The 23947-nt window shown below is 36.2% G+C and overlaps 1 protein-coding gene and 1 pseudogene across 1 annotated transcript in view; one reads left to right on the top strand and one right to left on the bottom strand.

Moving 5' to 3' along the window:
- Window positions 1-23947, top strand: part of RB1 (RB transcriptional corepressor 1) — a 283425-nt gene that overhangs the window by 175945 nt on the left and 83533 nt on the right. The window lies entirely within an intron of this gene.
- Window positions 5964-8658, bottom strand: LOC123818853 (annotated as a pseudogene).

Raw genomic sequence — 23947 nt, 5'->3', positions numbered from 1 at the left:
GCTATTTAAGAAGAGGGAACTATGAGCCTTGGGAGGAAGCTTTTACATGGGGCTAGTGGAGTAGGCAAAAAATTACAGTAAGATGGGGTGGGAAGTGCCTTGGGAAACTTGAGGGCTTTCTGACCAGGGTAACAAGAAAACTGAAACTGGGAAAATCTTGGCCACTGAAGAGTTGGAAGAATTCTGCAAAAGAGAGAGCCAGAGAAAGAGTGCTTATATTCTGTCTTCCCACATCTCTGCCTGAAACCTGAAACATTTTGGGAGTAATAAACTCAAAGCCCATTAATAAAAGACAAAAGATCAGAACTGAGACAGGAGCTCCTACCCAGTAAATATAGCTCAAGTTCAATGAAAGTAATTGCCTGCTTAAAAACAAAACAATGCTTTTATGTTACCAGTTCAGAGTGTGGTCTGTGATTTCCTGGTAATCCCTGAAATCATTTTAGGGAAATCTGAAAAGTAAAAACTATTGTCATGTTACTACTATGATGTTACTTATTTTTCACTCTGTTGACATTTATACTGATGATGTAAAACTTGGCACCTTCCCAAGCATCAAAGCTGTAGCCTCAGACTGGTAGTAGTCATTTTTTTTCTTCACCACCCAAATTCCCAAATGAGAAACAAGACAACATCTTCATTGGTGAATCAATAAAAGTATTAATTTTATTAAATCTCCTTTCTCACATGCTTTTTGTTGAAAATGACTCCCAATAAATGTTGCCAATGGTAAATTTTGAGTTTTCAAGTCAAAATTAGAATTTTAATAAGCTTGTGTTCACTATAAACCTGACAACTTCCCAGACTTCAAAGTCTTTTCTGGTGGAATTAATACTATTAATAAGTATGATTTTTGATATTTATAAAAAGATTCATCAACATTTGTAGGATTTCCATAATTTGATGAATCAATATTTGCAGATGACCAATGCATTATGTTATAATTATAAAATCATGCATGGGTAATAAACTTATTTAGCCCTTGTTCAGTTCTCAGTTGGTAAGGGCACAGTTAAGAAGCAACCAATAAATACATAAATAAGTGGAAAAACAAATCAGTGTTTCTGTTTCTTTCTCTTCTTCTCTCCCTGCTCCTGCCCTCCCTCCCTTTCTTTTTCACTCTTCCTAAAATTAACAACAATTTTTTTAAAATTTATTTAAAATTCAAGATAGGTCTCAGAACATGAAAAATTTATTTCTATTCCTTGATATTATTTCCAATTCTGCACTGCTAAACTTTAAGAAATTACCATTTGTCAGGTTTTGGGGTAGTGTCTGAAATGTCTATTAAAATATACTCCTTTTTTCAGCTGCATATTATGAGGTCAGATTTCCTTACACTTCAACCATACAACATATTACAAGAAAGTAAATGTAGAAGCAGATTAGAATTCAGGTCCCTTCTATTAAACCAGATATTAAAGAGATTTATTTGCAAGATTATAAAACAGTACCACTTTTCTCACAGATTTTTTTGTTTTGAAAAATATGGTTATTTTCATAAAATCTTATTTATATTAATATAATTATTTTGGTTTAAAATAAGTCACATTCTTAAAAGAATGTAATTTTAATTAAATTAAGATTCACATTTTAATTAAATTAAGATTTAATTACTAATACAATAAATATAGATACAGTTCACATGACTAAAAACTTTTGGGTCCTCAATAATATTTAAAATGTGAAAGGATTATGAGTCCAAAATGTTTTAGAATACCTGCCTTATATTCTCTTCTCAGTTCAGACTTGTATGTTTATTATCACAAACCTGGTTTAGAGTTATTGTTCACTTGGTTGGCCCCACTTGAAATGCTTTCCCCTGCCTTTTTGTTTACCAGATTTTCAGGTCTACTTCCACTTTGTCCTTTGTGACCACTTTAATGTATAATCATTCTTCCCTCCCTACAGTCTTAAGTGTTTATCCTACTTACTAGTCATTTATAAACTTTATATCTTATCTGTGTGCCCCGTGTTAAATGAATTGATTTTTGTAAAGCACTTAGAACAGTATCTGGCATTACATTATAAGATGTGGCAAATAATAAACAAAGTGGGAGTGAAGGACAGACAGAAGTTAACTGATGAAGATATCTAGGTAATGTCATTAATTAAAACACCTGAGATTGAATGAGATTTGTTTGGTAAGATGAATTCTGTTTGACTAGGTTGAGTTTGAAATATAGGTCATTCAAGTAGAGGAATGAAGTGTAGTTGCATATTTGTGTTTGGAGCTCAGCAAAGAAATATAGGCTAGGATTATGAACCTGAGAGCTGCCAGCACATATATAATAACCAAAATCACTGTCCTTTATTGACAGTTTATCTTGTGCTAGGCATTGTGATGTGTACTTCTTACAATATGATTTAATTTCCATAATCCTTTTGGCAGTATTATTTTACATGAGGAAATTTATGCTTAGAGAAGAAGCTTAATAACTTACCTTAGACCACACAAGCTGAATATCAGTGCTGTAGTTCAAATCCAGGTCTCTCTAGCTCCAAAGCTATTATTAATCCTTATGTTTTATCAGGTAACCAAAGTTTAGAGAATTGATAAGGTCCCCTAAGGGTAGTATGCACAGAGAAGACAGCTAAAGATAGAATCCTGAGGAGTTCTCAGGATTCTGTTTAAGGGATAGATAGAAAAGAGAAAACTCCAAAAGAGATTGAACTAGAACAGCCAGAGAGACAGGAGGAAAACCAGAAGTGGTGTCATAAAAAGAGAGATCATTACAAGGTCTGAATGAGTGCTTGCTGTTTCAGTTACTGAAGGAGCAGCCTTTAAGAACCAAAAAGTGTTCATTAGTTTTAACAACAAGGAAGCCACTGGTGATGGTAGCAGCGACTATTAGAAATTGTAGGGACAGGAGTGATTGCAGTGGGATTTAGATGAGAGATAAATAAGAAATAGAGATAGTGATTATAGACAGCTTTAACAAGTGTTTTGTCTCTGAAGAGAAGTACAGATATAGCTGGAGGTGCATGAGATAAAGGAAATGCTGTTTTTTAAGATGGAAAAGACAGGATTAAATGTTGATCGAAAAGAGCCATTAGGAGTGTCCTCTCTTTCTGGATGACACATTAGTGACTAAAATAATCATTTTATTTTGATCCTGATTTTGTGTGTCAGGAATTTGGGAAGAGCTTGACTAAGAAGTGCATTCCTGAATATGTAGTGTCAGGAGGAGTTTGGGGCAGGATACATTTATAAGGTGCTTCTTAACTTACAAGTCTGGCGCCTTCTTGCTTCTCTTGGTATGTGCTGACCTCTCCCTCCATCCCATTTTCCCTCCTAGTGAGAAGCTAGACATCTCATAGCATTTTGGTTTTAGGGTAATCATGTTTTCTTATATAGCAGCTGGCTTCCAAAAGGCTTCTATGGGACAAAAGGACCTTAGCTGAAGCTGTATTTTGTTGGTCATAGCAGTCACAGGGCCTATCCAGAATCAAGGGGTCCTCTTAAATGTATGTCATCTCTTGTTTGAGGAGAGGCAAAGTGGGATGGGAAATATTGCATTGCAAAATGGAAAGAGTTACAAGCAAGGTTGTATATGGGTACCATGGCAGGAAATTGAGGGAGTGTCCATTTAGTGCTTTACAAAAATGAAATTGAACTGAGATAATTTGCTGAGGATGGGCACATAGGTGGAGTGAGGAGTGTAAAATGGTATAATCAGAAGTTTAAGGAGAGTGGACACAATCTGAAATTGTTGCTAAGGAATAAACAATAGAGAAAGCTGACTGGTGGAAGGTAAGAGGATTGTCCAGCAGCACAGAAGGCAATATTGAAGGTAGAAATTCTAACTTTGTAGTGCCACCCCAGTTCTGTGTGGTGGTATTATTTTTTCAGCATCATCTAGCAGTTTCATGTAGGATTATAAAAGGTGAACAATTAGATTGAACCAGAATATTGTGATTTGGCTAAGAAGATGCAACAGAATGATTAATGGAGCGAGTAAGTTGAGGTTGATCAGAGAGTATAGTGTTAAGGCTGTAGTTTCAGTTGTATAGGAAATAGGAGATTGATGGACAAAGTAGAGGTTTTAAAAAACATGAGCTTTTTATGAAGTTGAATAGGTTTACTGGCAGTGACAATGAGTGTGAAAGGAAGAGGTTGTAGTCAAAGAATAAGATGTTTCAACTTAATATTCCAGAGACTGAACATTTCTGGGTAATTTACTGTATTCTAAGAAATAATATCAGGAGTGCATGACTGAATTGGAATGAAGATGAAGACCACTGGCAAAGGGGATGTGAAGGACCCAGAGGCTAAATGAATGATTAAGTCACCCAAGACAAGTGATAGAAAGGAGGAATTGTGGACTAGGAACCAAAGTCTTCAGTGTGTGAGGTAAATGACCAGGAAATTAAAGAGAGTCCTCCCTAGGAGTGAGGAAAAAAGAGAGAGAAAATAAGAGGTACGCAGATTACAGAGATCCTGAAAAGCAACATTTTTGTCTTACTTTAAAGAAAGATCTGTCTCACAATACCTAGTCCAGTTTCTTACATATAGAATTTAGGTACATAAACCATTAGAATTTTAATCTCTTCTTGATGAATTTACTTCTTAATCATTACAAAATGACCCTTTTATCCCTGATTATATTCTTCACTCTGAAAACTATTTTGTCTGATAGTAGTAAAACTACTCCATGTTTCTTTTCATCAATATTAGCATAGTATATCTTTCCCATTCTTTTATTTTAACCTATTTTGTCCTTGTACTTAAAGTAGGTTTTTGTAGACAGCACATAGTTAGGTCATGTTTTACCTATCCAGTCTGACAGTCTTCGCTTTTTATTAATAATTAAGGGATGTTTACAACAGGTAAATTTAATGTTGTCATTGGTATGGTTGGGTTTAAATTTTCTCTCTTACTACTTGTTTTCTATTTGTTTCATCTCTTTTTTCCCTCTTTTTTTCTACCTTCTTTTGGATCTAATATGTTTTATTCCATTTTATATTCTCTGTGGACTTACTATCTATACTTCTTTGTTTTGTTTTATTTTATAATTAGTTGCTTTATGATTTATAATATACATCTTTACCTTCTTATAGTTTACCTTTAATAGTATTATCCCCTTCACATGCATTATAAGAACCTTAGAACAGTATACTTCCATTTCCTTATTCCCAACCTTGTGCTGTCTCAACCTTTGTGTCATATGTTTTTACTTCAACCTAAGTTATAAGTCTCAAAACACATTAGTTTTACTTTAAAGGATCAATCAATTATCTTTGAAAGAAATTAAGAGAAGTATTTTAGTTACCCTCATATTTATCATTTTAATGCTCTTCATCCTTTATGTAGATCCAGATTTCCATCTAGTATGTAGTATCCTTCCGTCTGAAGAACTCTCTCTCTGTCTTTTTTAACATTTCTCATGTTCAGGTTTATTGTGATATTTTTTTTCAGCTTTTAATTTCTAAAATAAATCTTGACATCACTTTTGTTTTTGAAAGATATTCTGCCATATGTAGAATTTTAGGCTGACAGTTTTTTTCTTTTAGTATTTAAAAGATGTTGCTCCACTGTCTTCATTCATTTTTTTTTTGTATCCCAAAAATTTATTTAATGTTTGCTCGATACATTTGTATAGAAAGGTTGGGATTATTTGCTCTGGATATCCCGGTAAATCACATGGAGGATCTGAACTACAAAGAGGTATCAACCTGGAGATATCAGAAATAGAAAGCCCAATTTTATGACTGTTCCTATCTGTTTCTAGAGAAATTAGGCCACTCCCTTAAAAAATGCTCAATGTGTTGGAGCTCCTGTGTGCTAAAAGCTGACATTTTAGGAGGGCATTTCATGTTTTGGTCTGTTAGAATATTTAAATACTTGGAAATAAAAAATATTCAGGTTTGAAGTTTTCAATACTGGAAGACTTTTAAGTCTAGGGTGTATAGCCAAGAAGGGTTGTTTTGTGTTCCTTAAACTATATTCTGTTTTCCAGAGGTTAATCTTCAACTTTGACTTCCACTTCTGCATTATCGTCTCCATCTACTTCTACATTTCCTCTCTCAAGCCTCTTTAGCTGCCTTGCAAGTTCGATTTCATCTGTATCTGTGATCACTTTGGGTTCTATTTGAACAGTGAAGACACCTCTTTTTTTCATTTGTCAGTCTTCTAATGGTAGTCATAGCTTGATTGAGGATAGAGAGGACTTCGGTCCTCTACAGGGTTGTTGTAGTCATCACATACTGAGGAAGAGCTATGATGGTCATGGTTTCTATAGAATAATTCAAACCTCCTCTGAACGAGTCTTTCATGGTGTTGATGCCATTCATAACCATAACAAGCCACTTCAATATCTCCTTGAACTTTGACAACCCATGGAGTCAAACGCCACTCAGTATTGTTAATGAGTACATCCCGTTCATCTTCATTTAAATCTAAACTATCCAAAATAGATGGGTCTGAGACTGCATGCTTAGATGCATTATAGGGACCATATCTGGTTCTCTTGTACTTGTCATCAGAGACCCAAGCAATCCTCTGGAACTGGCTTTCCAGTTGCTTATTTTTGATGTATTCTATCTAATACCTCAGCAACATGACAAAGGATGCTGCAAACAGTTTGGGTTTGGTGAATTTACCTTCACATTTGACTACTTCTTCTGGAGAAACTCTTCTTTTTGACAAATCAATGTATACGTTTTCTTTGTTCACTCTAATGACAACCACACATTCATTCCTGCCAATTCGGATGAGTTTGTTTATAGAATGAATACACCTTCTAGACAGCCCACTAAGAAAAATGCTTTCAATATTGTATTCCAGCAGGCTGATATAAACCCTCATTCACATTCACAATCCCTACATCTTCCACCTCAGGAAATTTCTGTTGATAAAATCTGCAACTTAAACCTGGTATTCTGTGGTATATTTGTGAATCCCACAGTGGGGTCCTGGGCTGTGCTCTTTAATTGAAGAGATCAGACTTGATCCACCTACAGCAGCCACCAAGTCTTGCTCCACTGTTTTCTGTTTGTGTTGTTTCTGACGTAGTCTGCTTTTTATTAATTTCTCTGTAGGTAATAGGACTTTTCTTTCTGATTGCTTTTAAGATTTTTCTCTTTATCACTGGTTTAAGGCGATTTACGATGTGCCTACATTTAGTTTTCTTTGTGTATCTTTTGCTCAGCGTTTTGCATGTGTATGTAGGATTATAGGTGTAATCAAATTTGGAAATCTTGGCTGTTATTTTCTTAAAATATTTTTGTTGACTCCCCACACCTTCCTTCAGAGATTCCAATCCACATGAATTTGGTCACTTGAAGTTGTCCCATAGCTCACAGATACTATTTTCTATAGTTACCAATTTTTTTCAGTTTCATGTTGGATAGCTTCTATACTTAAATCTTCAGGTACATTAATTTTTTCTTCTAAAATGTCTAATCTTATTGTCCCATCTATATTTTTAATTTTAGACATTATATTTTTATCTCTAGAAGTTTGATATGAGTCTTTTTTATTTCTTTCATATATTTTTTAACATTTGTTCTTTCCTTTACCTTCTTGAACATACAAAATATAGTTAATAATAACTTTTAAAATCCTTTTCTACTAATTCTAACATCTATTTCTTTTTAAAAAAAATCCTCACCTGAGGATATGTTTATTGATTTTACAGAAAGGAAGGGGGAGAGAGAAAGAGGGAGAGAGAGAGAAATATCGACTGGCTGCCTCCCATACATGACCTGACTGGGGACCGAACCCACAACCTAGGTATGTGCCCTGACTAGGAATCAAACCTGCAACCTTTTGGTGTATGGGATGATGCTCCAACCAGCTGAGCCCCCTGGTCAAGGCCTAATAGCCATATCCTTTTGGTTTGTTTCTAATGACTGATATTTCTCTTTTTTAAGGTTCATATTTTTTTATGCCTTTTTGCCTGCTTAGTAATTTTTTATTAGATGCCAGACATTGTGAATTTTACTTTTATGGTTCCTGGATATCTTCATATATTCTTTTCACTATTCTTGAACTGTGTTTTGGCAGACAATTTAGTTACTTGGAAACCATGTGATTCTTTTAAGGCTTTTGTTGGTGGTGTTTTTTAGACAAAGCCAGAACAGTCTTTAATCTGTTACTGATTTTTCTCACTATTGAGGCAGTATTCTTTTGAGTACTCTTCCTGAGGTCCACCCTATATATGTTGCAAGGTTTTTCCACTCTGGCTGGTGGAAATCAGAACTCTTCCTGGATCTGTGTTAGCTCTTGGAATGGTTCGACTTCTTCCCCTGGGTTCTTTCCCTGGCTTTGGGTTTCTTCACATGAATGTACTGATCTGTACTTCACTGAAGACTTGATAGTAACCCTCCACAGATCTCTGTAGCTCTCTCTTTTTACCTCTTTCCCTTCTATTTAACTCTTACCTCTGATATTCTGTCCACCTAATTTTAGCTGTCTTGGGTTCCTTGAATTCTCAACTCAACCAGGGAGACTATAAAGCTCTATTTCAGTTTGTCCTGCCTACATTGTAGCCTGTGAACTCTCTCCAGACATAAAGCAGAGGCAATGGTGGGGTTTCCCATTTGTTTTCTTTCTCTCAGGATTACAGTCTATTGGTCAGTGTCTGAAAACTATTATTTCACTTACGTTGCTTGATTTTGTAGTTGTTTAAGACAAATTAGCCTCTGCTCCTTCATCATGGCTGGAAGAGTTACATATAGTATTTAGTGATTCAGATAGTATTTATAAATATATATATACTTAAATAATATTTAGGATGCTATTTCTGTTTTCCTATATTAAATGCATCCTATCTTCTGAATAATGCTGTTTCAGATGACTGTTACTATGTGGAAAGCATAGAAGTACTGGTTATTAACTAGTACTTCTAGTTAATTTTAATAAGTCACAAGAAAGTTGAGTCTCAAATTTTAACTGTTGTTAAATATAGCTGACTCATTAAAATGGATTCTGTCATACTATTTTTCTTCAGTCAGCAAACATTAGCAAGTTTCTTTATTCAGTTACACAAATATTTGGCCAAAGCATTTTTCTATAGGAAAAGATTTAATATATATATATTTTTTATTATTTTTCCAAATTTTAAACAAAGGCCTATTTTGTACATCACTGCAGTTGTACTAGGATAGGTTTTTCTTTTTTGACAAACTTATACAAAAATTTTAAGCTTCTTTTGAAATGTCAGACATGACAGGAAGTGAACACAAAAGGAAGAAAAGCCTGTGGCTTTGAAAAAACTCCAAAGGATATCCGTTTTATATTTGTATGTTGGATAATTAACCTCTGGTGCACTTTGCACAAAGGTTTTAGTACTTACCATTAGAAATTGTTTTAAAAGAATGCTACATTTTACTAAGAGCTATGTCTCAGGAAGGTGAGTGAATTGTAAGGTAATAATTAAGCCATGTTGAACACTTTTTAAAAAATACAGGTTCATGCAATGAAGTAATATGATGCTACATACTATATTTCTACTACCATGCTTCTATAATGAAAAATATTTTAAGTTGGGTTTTTAAAAGCTCCTCAAGAGTTACATAAAACAGCTATATATTTATTTTTTAACCATCAAAGGAAACATTTTATTTTAATTTTTAAAATTCTGATTCTTTCTGAAAATATAGCTAAGGCTTTAACCTCTTTCACTCTGACCAGTGTGTTCCTAATTTCTTGCCTGTAAGTCCCACAGCTAACTAGTAACTTCTCAAGTAGTTTAGGAGACTTGATTTCACCATTCAGATTTGAAATTATTTTGTTCTAAACACAACTTTGCTTCCCAATATCTGTATTTTTACATTACTTTTTAAGTCATCCAGGATTGAATACTGAGGATTTTTTTCCATCTTTTTCTCTATAGTTAGGTACAGAGTGTTGTAATTTAAAAATAAAACAAAACTTTATCTTATCTCTTAGATTTATTTTATTATTATTTTAAAAATCCATTTCATTTCTATTTCCCTGGATAAGATAATCACCTTCTTATTTGTCCTATCATTGTAAGCTCCTGTTTGGTCTCCTAGCTTTGACACTATTCTCTGCTTTATAACTTTATAGTTTGGTGCCAAGTTAATCTTCCTAAATGCTTGTTCCTGCTGTGTATCTGTTCAAGAACTTATAATGGCTCCCAATTGCCATTCAGAAAAATTTGCCTCTCTGGTTGTGATTATCTGCCCCTGCCTTACCTTTCTAGTCTTACCTCCCCAAACACTATAGCTAGAGAAGTCTTTCATCTGTGGAACAAACCACCTTTAGCAGTGAGAAATAGCATGGCCTAATGTAGTACATGGAATCAGAAGTCCTGGCTTTAAGTCCTAGCTTTTTCTTGTACAAGTTAATGTTTTTTGTCTCAATTTCTTGCTTTGTGAATTGAGATAGACCAAAAGATTTGGGCCTTTTTAGCTCAGTATTTTATATTTTTACAAAGCTATTTCAGTGTTAAGAATTATTTGCTACTACTGAATGTGAATTCATATTCCTCTGGATTGCTCCTTGGACATACCTGACATTCTGTACATCAGATATTTTGAAGGAATTGTACTTGCCCCATGTGAGGTACATAATGATGTGGGAAATAGCCTCTAGCCTCAAAGAAGCTTTGGATCTAGTAGAAAAGTAAATCACTGTGTTACACTATAAAATAAGCTGTGAAGGTCAATGGAGGGAGTGATCATATGTGGATGGGAAAAGACTTGCACAAGAGTGGAAATGTAGAAAGGTACAGAATTAGTAAAGCCTGGAATGAGGCATATGAGAGGGAATTATGGCCCAGCATTGGCCATGGTACATGAACACTAATTTAAGACTAATTTAGTTTTAAAAGATATAGAGTTTTTAACCTTGTTAAAATGGAAAATTAGCTTTATTGGTAAATGAGATATTTTGCACGAGTTAATTTAGCAGATAATTTTATGCACTAATATTTTAAATTGAGGTTTTTTAGGGAAATATTCTTGCAATAGAATGCATACTTTATTTTCAACAGAGGATATTTAATTTTACTTTTTGAGTTAGGGATAGTGTTATAAACATTATTATATTACTTGTGGGTTCCACTCCCATTTGCCTCTGGAGTATATTGTCCTCTATTCCTACTGCTTTAGTTTTTTTCTGCCTTTCCTCTCTCTTTCCCTGTGAGTTATTATTTTTCAGCACTCAGATTTTACCAGTCTACAACACCTGATCTAAATTGCCCTCCTAATCTGACTAAATCAGTAGTGCACTATAATTGTACATGCCCTTTGTCCTTCTGAGTTTTTGGCACAACTAGCTTGACAAAGTTCTTCTCCAGGCTGAGGTGTTTTTTTTTTTAAAGCAGTGCTTTTCAAACTTTAATGTTTGTAGGAATCACCTAGAGATCTTGTTAAAATATAGATTTTTATCAAGTAAGTCTAGGGTGGGACTCAAGACTCAGCATTTCTAACAAACTCCCAGATGATTCTGATGGTGCTAGCCTATGGGCCGGTCTTCAGAACAGCCAGTTTCTGAATGACTGTAAAGCCCTTACACTATAGGTCTTTCATATGGAATACTCTGTTGGTTCTGTATACTAACACTGCAGAATAGAAGGTATAGGAATGATTCCAGTTTTGCATGTTAGGAAAAAGAAACAATATCTGTAAAGTGTTCCTTTCATTGTACCACATTATTTCTGTTACATTATCCACACCTATGTTTTATTACCACTATAACACCTAGTAAAGCATGTGGGACAGTATAAAAGGTAATAATATATGTAAGTAGTAAGTTGATTTTATTATAAGAGGGTAATAATATATGTATTGTTTTATCTTGAGTAGCGAAGTGTTTTGCCTAAGAGCTAATTAGTGATAGGAAGGAGAAAAAGTAGTTTGTTAACCAGCTCCTTTTTGCTGTGCACTAACACTATTGGTATAATGTATTCCTCAAGAAGAAAAGATTAAAAGAAGACTGCAAACCAGAGCAAATCATATTTTAAAAAGAAGTACTTTTATGTGTATATATTTCAGTCATGCAACTCTCAGAAATAAGAATTTAGCATAAGTTATTTTAGAATACATAATTTGGGATTGATGAAATTAGGTATTTGGATCATTTTTCAAGGAGATTGAAGGGAGGGATGAGAATAAGATGAAATGGAAAGCTAGGTATGTTTCCATAGACTGAAATGTTAGAACTGACTTTTGTCTCAGTTTTTAATGAAAGATTCCATGTATCCCTAAAGCCTTCTATAAGAATAAAAAATGTAAAGCCCTAGAAGTGAACATAAAGGGAGGAAATATCTTATAAATACAATTTTTGGTAGTGACGTTGTGGTCTACTAGTGAACTAATTTAGAATTTAAAATGTGCACAAACAATTAAAATAAGGATAGTAACTTAGTTTACAGAAACAATTATCCATTGAAATGTGAATAAATGATTGCTTTTAAAAGATCTAAGACTATAAGCTCAATTTTTAAAGATAACTATCTTCAAAATTGTTAAGGATTGCTGAAGCATTAGTGGTATTTTTTGTGGTTCCTCAGATGTTAAAAAAATACAGAAAACCCAAAGAAACTGAGATAGCTGTTATAATTAATGCAAGTCTTATATTAAATAGTTAAGTGAGGCTGAGTTCTTGATCCACATCTGTTTATGGTTTTAAAAATAAAATCTTTTCCCTGCCTAAACCTTTACTCTAGTGCCTTTTGTCTTGGAGTCCATGTTTGATCCCTCAGTCTATTCTTTTCTAAGCACTTACCTCCTTCTTGAACACTCTAATACATGAGTAATTGCTAGAGTCACTGCAGAGAAGTATTCATGATTTGTTCATTCATTTCTCCCTTCCTCTTCCTGCATTGCCTAACCTGTACATTTTCCTTGTTCTTGAATTGGCACAGGACCTAAAGAAATCTGGGATGGAAAAACAATACTCAACTTAGAAATCTCTCTTAGGTAGCTCACCGGTGATAGCTTTTACAAGTACCGCTTCACTGGTGTACTTCTTTAGAATCTTTCCTAGTCATCATATAGATCTGCATCAAAATGGCTCTTGATTATGTGCAAGATATTTTAGTGCAGAAATCGTAATAGGCAATATTTTTACATTGTGCTGTTACAGGCACTGTTAAAAGTGTTGAAATGTGTTAGTTAATTCATCTATTTCACACAACCCTGTGAAATATGTGCTGTTGTTACCACCATTTCACAGATGAAGAAATTCAGGCACCTAGAAATTGAGGAAGTTTCCCTTGGTCTCAAAGCTAAAATGATGACAGAGCCAGATTTTTAACTCAGGCTCTCTTGTTCCAGAGATTGCTCTTAACCTCTGTGTTGCTCTCAGGGTGTTTATTACTTTACTGTTGGGCATACGCACCATCATGATTATTTTCTTTTTTCATGTTTTCTCTGTGTTTGTGTTCTTCTCTTTGTGTCACTGTGCTGTAGCAGAAGGAACCTGAGTTTTGGAGTCACCAGGCCTGGTTTGTTCTTCACAGAACATTGCTATATCTATTTTACAAATGGAAAGCTGAAGTTCAGAGGTGTCATGTAACTTGTTATAGTGTGATTCTGAGCAAGTTATGTCTCTGTATCTCAGGTGTTTTTGTCTGTAAAATAGGGATAATAATGCTTTATAGAATTGTGATGAATAAATGAACATTTATGAGAATGTACATTTTAGAAACATCACAATTGTGTTAGTTTCCTTCACTTCATCCCTTTTCCTCTGCTGTACAGAGTTTTCTTAAGAGAACTGAGAATACAGTTAAATGGTATTAGATCTATTTCTTCTTTTCCTGAGATGCCCCCCCCATTCTTAAACAACCCAAGTAAAAAATGAGCAAAGGACCTGAATAGACACTTATCCAAAGAGGACATACAAGTGGCCAATAGAAATACAAAAAGATGCTCAATGTCACTAACTACCAAAAAAAATGAGATACCATTTTATACCTGTCAGAATGGCTATCATCAATAAATCAACAAACAAGAAGTGCTGGTGAGGATGTGGAGAAAGGGGAACCCTTTTTCCCTGTTGGTGGGAATCCAGATTGGTGTAGCCATTGTGGAAAGCAGTATGGAGATACCTCAAAAATTAAAAATGGATCTGCCTTTTGACCCAGCGACCCCACTCTGGGAATATATCTGAAGGAACCCAAGACACCAATTCAAAAGAACAAAAGCACCCCTATATTCGTTGCAGAATTATTTACAATTGCCAAGATATGGAAGCAGCCCAAGTGTCCATCAGTAGATGAATGGGTAAAGCAACTATGGGACATTTACATAATGGAATACTACTGGGCTGTAAAAAAGAAAATTTTATCCTTTGCAACAGTATGGATGGACCTAGAGAACATTATACTAAGTGAAATAAGCCAATCAGAGAAAGACAAATACCACATGATTTCACTAATATGTGCAATCTAATGAACAAACTGAACTAACATGCAGAACAGAGACAGACTCATAGATAGAGAGCAGATGACAGCTGTGAGTAGGTGGGGAGGTTGGGGGTGGAGAGACTGAGCAAAAAGGAGTACTTATGGATAAGGACAACAGTGTGGTGATTGCTGTAGGGAGAGAGGTATAATGGGACTAAATGCTACTGAAAAAAAATAAAATGGACTTCCGGCAAGATGGAGGAATAGGTGGACGCACCGTACCTCCTCGCACAACCAAGAGTAGAACAACAATAATTTACAGATAGAGTAACACTCAGAACTGATAGAGGATTTATCTGAATGGAAGTCGGACAGCCAAGAAGTTGAAGTAGACCCATATATCCAGACCGGTAGGAGACGACGAGCCGGGCGGGCACGGGGCTGGTGCGGGTCGGCGGCGTGCGGAGGTCGGGGAAAATTTGGCGCGAAATCGGCGCAACAGCCATCCGGGGCGCAAGAACGCAGTGGTGATCCCTGAGTACGCAAGCTGCGGCTGGCGGACCCAGTGAGGCAGCGATAGTGGACCAGGGCAGAGCTCATAGCCCAGGATCCCAGAGAAGGGTCTGAGCCCAGGAGAACGGAACTACCACCATTGTTCCCCCCCCCCCCCCGCCCTCACATATAACATCACAATCTAGCGACTGGGGTGCCCAGCCCCGGTGAACACCTAAGGCTCCGCCCCCCACCGTAACAAGAGCGTCCAGACAGGAAAAAAAAAAGGAGAGACAGGGAAAGACATGTCTCCAACAGAACAGATCAGTCCCCCAGGACTCATCCTTTTGAGCGACTAAGAAATAGCCAATCTATCAGATGCACAGTTCAAAACACTGGTGATCAGAAAGCTCATGGAATTGGTTGATTTGGGGCGCAATTTAGATGAAAGGATGCAGGTTACCATAAAAGAGATGCAGGAAGATACACGGAGGAGAGCCAATAGTGAAAGGAAGGAATCTGAGTCTCAAAACAATACAGTGGACCAGAAGGAAGATAGAATCAAACAAGCAGGAAAGCATGATGAAATAAGAATTCAAAAAATCAAGGAAAAGCTTAAGAGCATCCAGGACACCTTTAAACGTTCCAACATCCGAATTATAGGGGTACCAGAAGGGGAAGGGGAAAAGCAACAAATTGAGCACGTATTTGAACAAATAATAAAGGAGAACTTCCCCATTCTGGCAAAGGAAACAGTCTTCCAAGAAATCCAAGAAGCTCAGAGAGCCCCAAAGAAGTTGGACCCAAGAAGAAACACACCAAGGCACACCATAATTACATTAGCCAAGATAAAAATGAAGGAGAGAATCCTAGAAGCAGCAAGAGATAAGGGGACAGTCACCTACAAAGGAGTTCCCATCAGACTGTCAGCTGATTTCTCCAAAGAGACCTTACAGGCAAGAAGGAGCTGCAAAGAAATATTCCAAGTCATGAAAGACAAGGACCTACATCCCAGATTGCTCTATCCAGCAAAGCTCTCATTTAGAATGGAAGGGCAGATAAAGTGCTTTTCAGATAAGGTCAAGTTAAAGGAGTTCATTATCACCAAGCCCTTATTTTATGAAATGCTAAAGGGACTTATCTAAGAAAAGAAGATAAAGAAAAGACATGTATAGTAAAAGGACAGCAAACTCACAATTATTAACAACCACACCTAAAGCAAAACCAAAAGAAACTCAGTAAACAACTAGAACAGGAACAGAACCACAGAAAGGGAGGGCACATGGAGGGTTAGCAGCAGGGGGTGGGAGGAGGAGAGAGGGGGAAAAGATATAGAGAATAAGTAGCATAGAATGTAGGTTGAAAATAGATAGGGGGAGGGCAAGAATAGTATGGGAAATGTAGAAGCTAAAGAACTCATAAGTATGACACATGGACATGAACTAAAGGGGGGAAACGTGGGTGGAAGAGCGGGTAAAGGGTGAAGGGGAGTAAAGGGGGGGAAATGGGACAACTGTAATAGCATAATCAATAAAATATATTTAAAAAAAATAATAAAATAAAATAAACATTAAATTTGAAAAAATGGAAAAAATTCAGGGAATAAAAAGCTTCACTGAGCTGTAGCATTGTGAAATGTGGCAGTATTCTCTGTTCCACTGTAGTTGGAATTTGTTATATTGCTTTTGATATGAGTCATGTCAGTAATTACTGCAGGTCAGTGTTAGTTCATTGTTTAAGTAAAGACAAAAAGGAAGATAACAGCTGTAGAAGAATAGCTCAAAAATATCCTCTGTACTTAACATTCGGGAATGGAAGCACTTGTATTCTGGTTCAGAGACTGTTCTACAAAGTCATGATGTTAGAAAACTACTTGAATATAATCTTAGAATTTTCAGTCTCTAAACTTGTAGTCATTTCCTAATTAATAGTTAGGAAGGGCTGTTGAACCTGGATGTGCAAGAAATACAGAGTAGAAGTATTTTGCATGTATTCTCATTAATGTAGTTCTTGAATTTCTGCATAAAATAAGAAGCTGTTATTTATTAGTGAGTTTAATAAAATTTTAGAAGCACTCCAGGGCAGTTATTCTTAAGTCATCTAAGTTCATTTACCTTTAATTATAAAATAAAACCAACTTTTGACCTTTATATTTTTTACAAATGTTTATGGCTTGTTTTTAAAACTGAACTGTCACAAACTAGTTTTAAAATATATGTAAGTGTTGTGGGGTTTTATGAGTTTACTTATTGGTTCTTCGCATTTTCTTCTATTATCAGAAATAATCCAATATCAAAAGTAGTTTTGGTGTTTTCCTGTAAGTGCTAGATTCAGAATATGATAAGGAAATGTAGAATAGGAAACAGCTGGATTTGTTTCTCTTTAAAAAAAATTTCATTCTTGCTACATTTAGTGCATCTTGCCTTCAGTAAATATAACAGATAATTTCTCTTTAAGATTTTGATTATATACTCTTTAAGAATTCTTCAAAGACTAACTTAAATCTGTCTTGCTGCCTTTTGTTTAAGTTCATTGTTTTCTGTAGTTTAATATCTGGTCGATTTTATCTTTATTAAAAAGTAGTAAACATTTGTTATTTTTATTAATATAGGGTCATTTTACTTAACCTGTCCATGTTTTAAGATAATTTAACTGTCTAAAATTTTTTCATTTACTTATTAATTAATGCTGGCTTTTATTTTTTTATTTTTTTAAAGGTATATGTACATTTTAATTTTTTTTAAAGATTTTATGTATTTTTAGAGAGGGAAGGGAGGGAGAGAGAGAGAAACATCAATGTGCAGTTGCTGGGGGCCGTGGCCTGCAACCTAGGTATGTGCCCTGACTGAGAATCGAACCTGCGATGCTTTGGTTCGCAACCCGCCCTCAATCCACTGAGCTATGCCAGCCAGGGCTAATGCTGGCTTTTATCATTTGTTTTGTAATTTCAGTTTTTTCTTTTAAGCATTAAAATGAAAAAGGTGGAGAAGTGAAATTACTTACCTGTTACTAACAATTGAGTATTAAACAAAAATTAACATAATCAAGTAACACACTTTTTAAAATATAAACTATTTTTGGGAAATACAAACTTTTGCATTATCCTTGTAATAGGCATATTGGATACTTTTAATACTATGTACTTCTAAACCAGGATCTAGCTCACAATTTAAACAAGGCCTTCTGAAAGTAGACTTTTCTACAGTTCACTTTTTAATGAAGAATACATGGCCCGGGTGAATGGAGATGGGTACAAATTACTGTGATAGTGCAAAAATGATATCTCTCACTTTCATAATTATTTATTTTGGAACAACTCTATAATATCTTCCAGACAAACTATTTATACATGTCCTTTTATATTTTTAATGTCCATTTTTTCCCTTAAGTAACAAAGATTTTACTGAATTACGCATGTTTCAGTCTACAGAAGTCTTAAGGTTCCACGACATAAAATATAACCATTTTTGCCTAGCAATTTTGAAACCAGTTATTTTGGTCATCAGCAGAAATTAAATATGGGGCATGTAGGCTAACAGGTGTAATCTTTAGTGCAGTGTTTTAAGGAATATTTGCTTTTTTTTTTTTAAGTAAACTACTGCTTCTGCTTCCCAATACTATACATAAAATCCTTTTCACTGAGAAGCATAAATTATAGTTCCATGTTAATGTTTTACATTCATGTAATTAAATAAATGTTTATTTTAAAATAAAAATTGTAATAAAATGATTCATAGGTTTTTATATCCTATGAAAATAAAAGCTAACAATTTTAATTGGTTAAATAATTGGAAATTTATCGTTTTTTTTAAAAGGAAAACTAAATTTAAGGTAATGTTCATAATACAAGGATTTGCTTTGTTTTGATGAAAAAGCCTTATGCATGTTATTTTTTAAGATCAGTAAAAGGGTTTATGTACCATATTTTTTCCTTTTGTATTATTTATTCTATTACAGTTGTCCCAATTTTTCCCCTTTGCCCCCTTCACCCAGCCCAGCCTACACTCCCTCAGTCAGTCCGCATTCCGTTGTTCATGTACATGTTCTTTGACTAATCCCTTCCCCTTCCTTTTATCATTCCCTCATTTCTTCCTCCCCTCTTAAAGCTGTCAGTCTGTTCTATCATATATGTTCTTTGATTAATCCTTTCTTCCTCCTTCCACACTTCCCTCCTCCCTCTTCCCCTCTTACATCTGTCAGAATGTCCTATTTTCCATGTCTCTGGTTTTCTTTTGCTGGTTAGTTTATTTTCTTCATTAGATTGCAGTTATAAGTAAGATCACATGCTGTTTGACTTTCACCAGTTGGCTTATTTCACATAGGATATGGTCTCCAGACACAACCATGCTGTCACAGAAGATAAGGATTCCTCCTTTTTGCTGTGTAGTATTCCATTGTATAAATATGCCACAGTGTTTTTTGTTGTTGTTTTTATTGTTGTTCAAGTACAGTTTTCTGCCTTTACCCCCACCCCAGCCCAACACCACAGCACCCCCAAATCCCTCCTGTTTCCAACCCCCCCATTATTCTTGATGTGTCCTTTATAATTTTTCCTGCAAACACTTGACCCTTTCCCCCTAAAATTCCCTCCCCTCTCCCCTCTGGTCACTGTCAGCCTGTTGTCTATTTCGGTGTCTTTGGTTATATTTTCCTTGTTTGTTTGTTTTGTTGATTATGTTCCTGCTAAAGGTAACATCATATAGTATTTGTCTTTCACCACCTGGCTTATTTCGCTTAGCATAATGCTTTCCAGTTTCATCCATGCTGTCACAAAGAGTAGGAGCTCCATCTTTCTTTCTGCTGCATAGAACTCCATTACGTAAATGTACCACAGTTTTTTGATCCACTCATTTACTGATGGGCACTTAGGTTGCTTCTAGCACTTGGCTATTGTAAGTTGTGCTTCTATAGACATTGTGGAACATAGGTTCTTTTGAATTGGTGTTCCAGGGTTCTTAGGACATAGGCCTAGCAGTGAAATTGCTGGGTCAAAAGGCAGTTCCATTTTTAGTGTTCTGATGAAATTCCATACTGTTTTCCATAGTGGTTGTACCAGTCTGCAATTCCACCAATGGTGCACTAGGGTTCCCTTTTCTCCACAACCTCTCCAACACTTGTTGTTTGTTCCTTTATTTATGATGGCCATGCTGACTGGTGTGAGGTGATACCTCATTGTGGTTTAATTTGCATCTCTCTGATAGCTACTGATACTGAGCATCTTTTCATATGTCTCTGGACCCTCTGTATGTCCTCCTTGGAGAAATGTCTGCTCAAGTCCTTTGCCCATTTTTTAACTGGGTTGTTTGTCTTCTTAGAGTGGAGTTATGTGAGTTCTTTGTATATTTTGGAGATGAAACCCTTGTCTGAGGTATCATTGGCAAATATGTTTTCCCATATGGTTTTATTTTAATACTGTTTTCTTTAGCCATGCAGAAGCTTTTTATTTTGATAAGATCCTATTTGTTCATTCTTTCCTTTATGCCCCTTGCTCTTGGGGACATATCAGTGAAAATACTGCTGCATGAAATAACTGAGATTTTCCTACCTATGTTCTCCTCTAGGACTTTAATGGTGTCAGACTTACATTAAATCTTTTATCCACCTTGAATTTATTTTTGTGTATGGTGTAAGTTGGTGATTGAGTTTTATTTTTTTTGCACGTAGCTGTCCAGTTCTCCCAATAGCATTTGTTGAAGAGGCTATTTTCACTGTATTTTATTCTCCTGCCCCCTTTGTCAGAAATTAATTGAACTTAGAGACTTAGATTTATTTCTGGGCTCTCTGTTCTGTTCCATTGATCCATGTGCCTGTTTTTATGCCAGTACCAGGCTGTTTTGATTACAGTGACCTTGTAAGACAGTTTGGTATCAGGTATTGTGATCCTTCCTACTTTGCTCTTCTTTCTTAAAATTACAGCAGCTATTCGGGATCCTTTATGGTTCCATATGAATTTTTGAAGTGTTGGTTCTATATGTGTGAAATATGACCTTGGTCCTTTTTTAAAAAATATATTTTATTGATTATGCTATTACAGTTGTCCCATTTCCCCCTCTTTACTCCCCTCCGCCCTGCACACCCCCTCCCACCCACATCCCCCCCTTAGTTCATTGTCCATGTGTCATACTTACAAGTTCTTTAGCTTCTACATTTCCCATACTATTCTTGCCCTCCACCTTTCTATTTTCTACCTGCTATCTATGCTACTTACTCTCTGTATCTTTTCCCTCTCTCTCCTCCTCCCACTCCCCTGTTGCTAATCCTCCATATTATCTCTATTTCTGTGCTTCTGTTCCTGTTCTAGTTGTTTGCTTAGTTTGTTTTTGTTTTAGGTGTGGTTGTTAATAATTGTGAGTTTAATGTCATCGTACTATACATATTTTGTTTTCTTCTTTTTCTTAGATAAATCTCTTTAACATTTAATAAAATAATGGCTTGGTGATAATGAACTCCTTTAACTTGACCTTATCTGAGAAACACTTTATCTGCCCTTCCATTCTAAATGAAAGCTTTGCTGGATAGAACAATTTTGAATGTAGGTCCTTGCCTTTCATAACTTGGAATACTTCTTTCCAGCCCCTTCTTGCCTGCAAGGTCTCTTTTGAGAAATCAGCTGACAGTCTGATGGGAACTCCTTTGTAGGTTACTGTCTCCTTATCTCTTGCTGCTTCTAGGATTCTCTCCTTCATTTTTATCTTGGCTAATGTAATTATATGTGCCTTGGTGTGCTCTTCCTGCGGTTCAACTTCTTTGGGACTCTCTGAGCTTCCTGGACTTCCTGGAAGTCTATTTCCTTTTTTCAGAATGGGGAAGTTCTCCTTTATTATTTGTTCAAATAACTTTTCCACTTGTTGCTCTTCCTCTTCTCCTTCTGGTACCCCTATAATTCGGATATTGGAACATTTGAATATATCCTAGAGGTTCCTAAGTCTCTCTCCATTTTTTTGAATTCTTGTTTCTTCATTCTTTTCTGTTTGGTTGTTTCTTTCTTCCTTCTGGTTCACTCCATTGATTTGAGTCCCAGTTTCCATCCCACCACTATTGGTTCCCTGTGCATTTTTCTTTATTTCACTTAATGTAGCCTTCATTTTTTCATCTAATTTTTGACCAAATTCAACCAATTCTGTGAGCATCCTGATCACCGGTGCTTTGAACTGTGCATTTGATCAGTTGGCTATCTTTTCATTGCTTAGTTGTATTTGCTGTGGAGCTTTGATCTGTTTTTCCATTTGGGCCAGTTTTGTGTGTGTGTGTCTTGACTCGCCTGTTACGTATGAGCGGGGGAGCCTTGGGTGTTCACCAGGGCGGGGCAACCCGTGTTGCTGGGTTTTGATGCTGTGTTTGTGGAGGGGTCCGAGATGGAACAGTGGTGCTTACTCTGCTCTCTGCTGGATTTCAGTCCCTTCTGCTGCTTCCCCCAAGCATACTGGGCCCTTGTGGTGCTGATTCCTGTGTGGGTGGACTTGTGTACATTCTAGGACCCTGTGGGTCTCTCCAACAAACTCTCCTGTGAGGCTGGGAGTCTCTCCCTGGGCCTCAACCCCTGCAGGTATTTTTTTTTAAGATTTTATTTATTTATTTTTAGAGAGGAAAGGGAAGGAGAAAGAGAGAGAGAAACATCAATGTGTCGTTGCTGGGGGTCATGGCCTGCAACCCAGGCATGTACCGTGACTGGGAATCGAACCTGCGACACTTTGGTTCACAGCCCGCGCTCAATCCACTGAACTGCGTCAGTCAGGGCCCCTGCAGGTATTTTCAATCGGTGTTTTGAGGTTTTATTTCCGGCCTCTGGGATCCTGGGTTGGGCAGTCTGTCTCGCTCCCCAGTTTTGCGTGGTTTATCTGCACGTGAATGTGGGACCTCCAGTCTGTCAGCTGCCTTGACACCATGCCCTTCCACAATCTGCTGCCTTGTTGTGTTCACCCACTTCCACCCCACACCTGGGGTTTGCCAGCTGCCTCCTGAGTGCCCAGGGGCCACCAGACACCACTTTTTTTGTCACAACCCCTCTCTGCCCCTCCTACCAGTCTAGATGAATGTGTCAGTTTTAACTCCTTTCTTGTCAGGCTTCCATACAGTTCAATTTTCTGTCAATACTGGTTATTTTTTCATTTCTAAATTTTGTTTTCCTTATTTTGGTTGTGCGAAGAGACAGTGTGTCTACCTATGCCTCCATCTTGGCCAGAAGTCCCCCATTGGTATTTTAATAGGTATTGCATTGAATCTGTATATTGCTTTCGGTAGTGTGGATATTTTGATGATGTTAATTCTTTCAATCCATGAACACGGTATATGTCCACTTCTTTGTTTCTTCATTGATTTCTTTCTTCAGTGTTGTGTAGTTTTCTGAGTACAGGACTTGACCTCCTTGGTAGGTTTATTCCTCATTATTTTATTTTTCTTGTTGCTATATCAAAGGGTGTTTTTTCCCTGGTTTCTGCTTCTGCTGTTTCATTGTTGGTATACAGAAATGCCTTTGATTTCTGGATATTGACTTTCTATCCTGCTGTTTTGCCAAATTCATTTATTAGGTCAAGCAGTTTTTTGGTGGAGTCTATAGGATTTTCTATGTACACTATCATGTCATCTGCAAACAGTGACAGTTTTGCTTCCTCCTTTCTGATTTGGATGCCTTTTATTTCTCTTTCTTGTCTGATTACTGTGGCTAAAACTTCCAGTACTATATTGAATAGAAGTGGTGAAAGTGGACAGCCTTGTCTTGTTCCTGATTTTAGTGGAAAAGATTTTAGTTTGTGCCCATTGAGTATGATGTTGGCTGTAGGTCTCTCATATATGGCCTTTATTATGTTGAAGAATCCTCCCTCTATTCCCACTTTGCTGAGTGTTTTTATCATAAATGGGTGCTGTACATTATCAAATACTTTTTCTGCATCTATTGATATGATCATGTGGTTTTTGTCTTTGCTTTTGTTTATGTGATGTATTACATTCACTGATTTGTGAATATTGAACCATCCTTGCATCCCTGGAATGAATCCCACTTGATCATGGTGTGTGATCTTTTTAATGTATTGTTGGATGCGGTTTGCCAGTATTTTGTTGAGGATTTTAGCGTCAATGTTCATCAGCGTTATTGGCCTGAAGTTTTCTTTTTTTGTTGTGTCTTTATCTGG

This window comes from Phyllostomus hastatus, unplaced genomic scaffold (genome assembly GCF_019186645.2).
Source record: "Phyllostomus hastatus isolate PE091 unplaced genomic scaffold, TTU_PhHast_1.1 phas_contig_29, whole genome shotgun sequence".
Classification (NCBI taxonomy): domain Eukaryota; kingdom Metazoa; phylum Chordata; class Mammalia; order Chiroptera; family Phyllostomidae; genus Phyllostomus; species Phyllostomus hastatus.
Note: the sequence above shows the minus strand (reverse complement) of the source record. Positions and strands in the feature narration are given on the sequence as shown.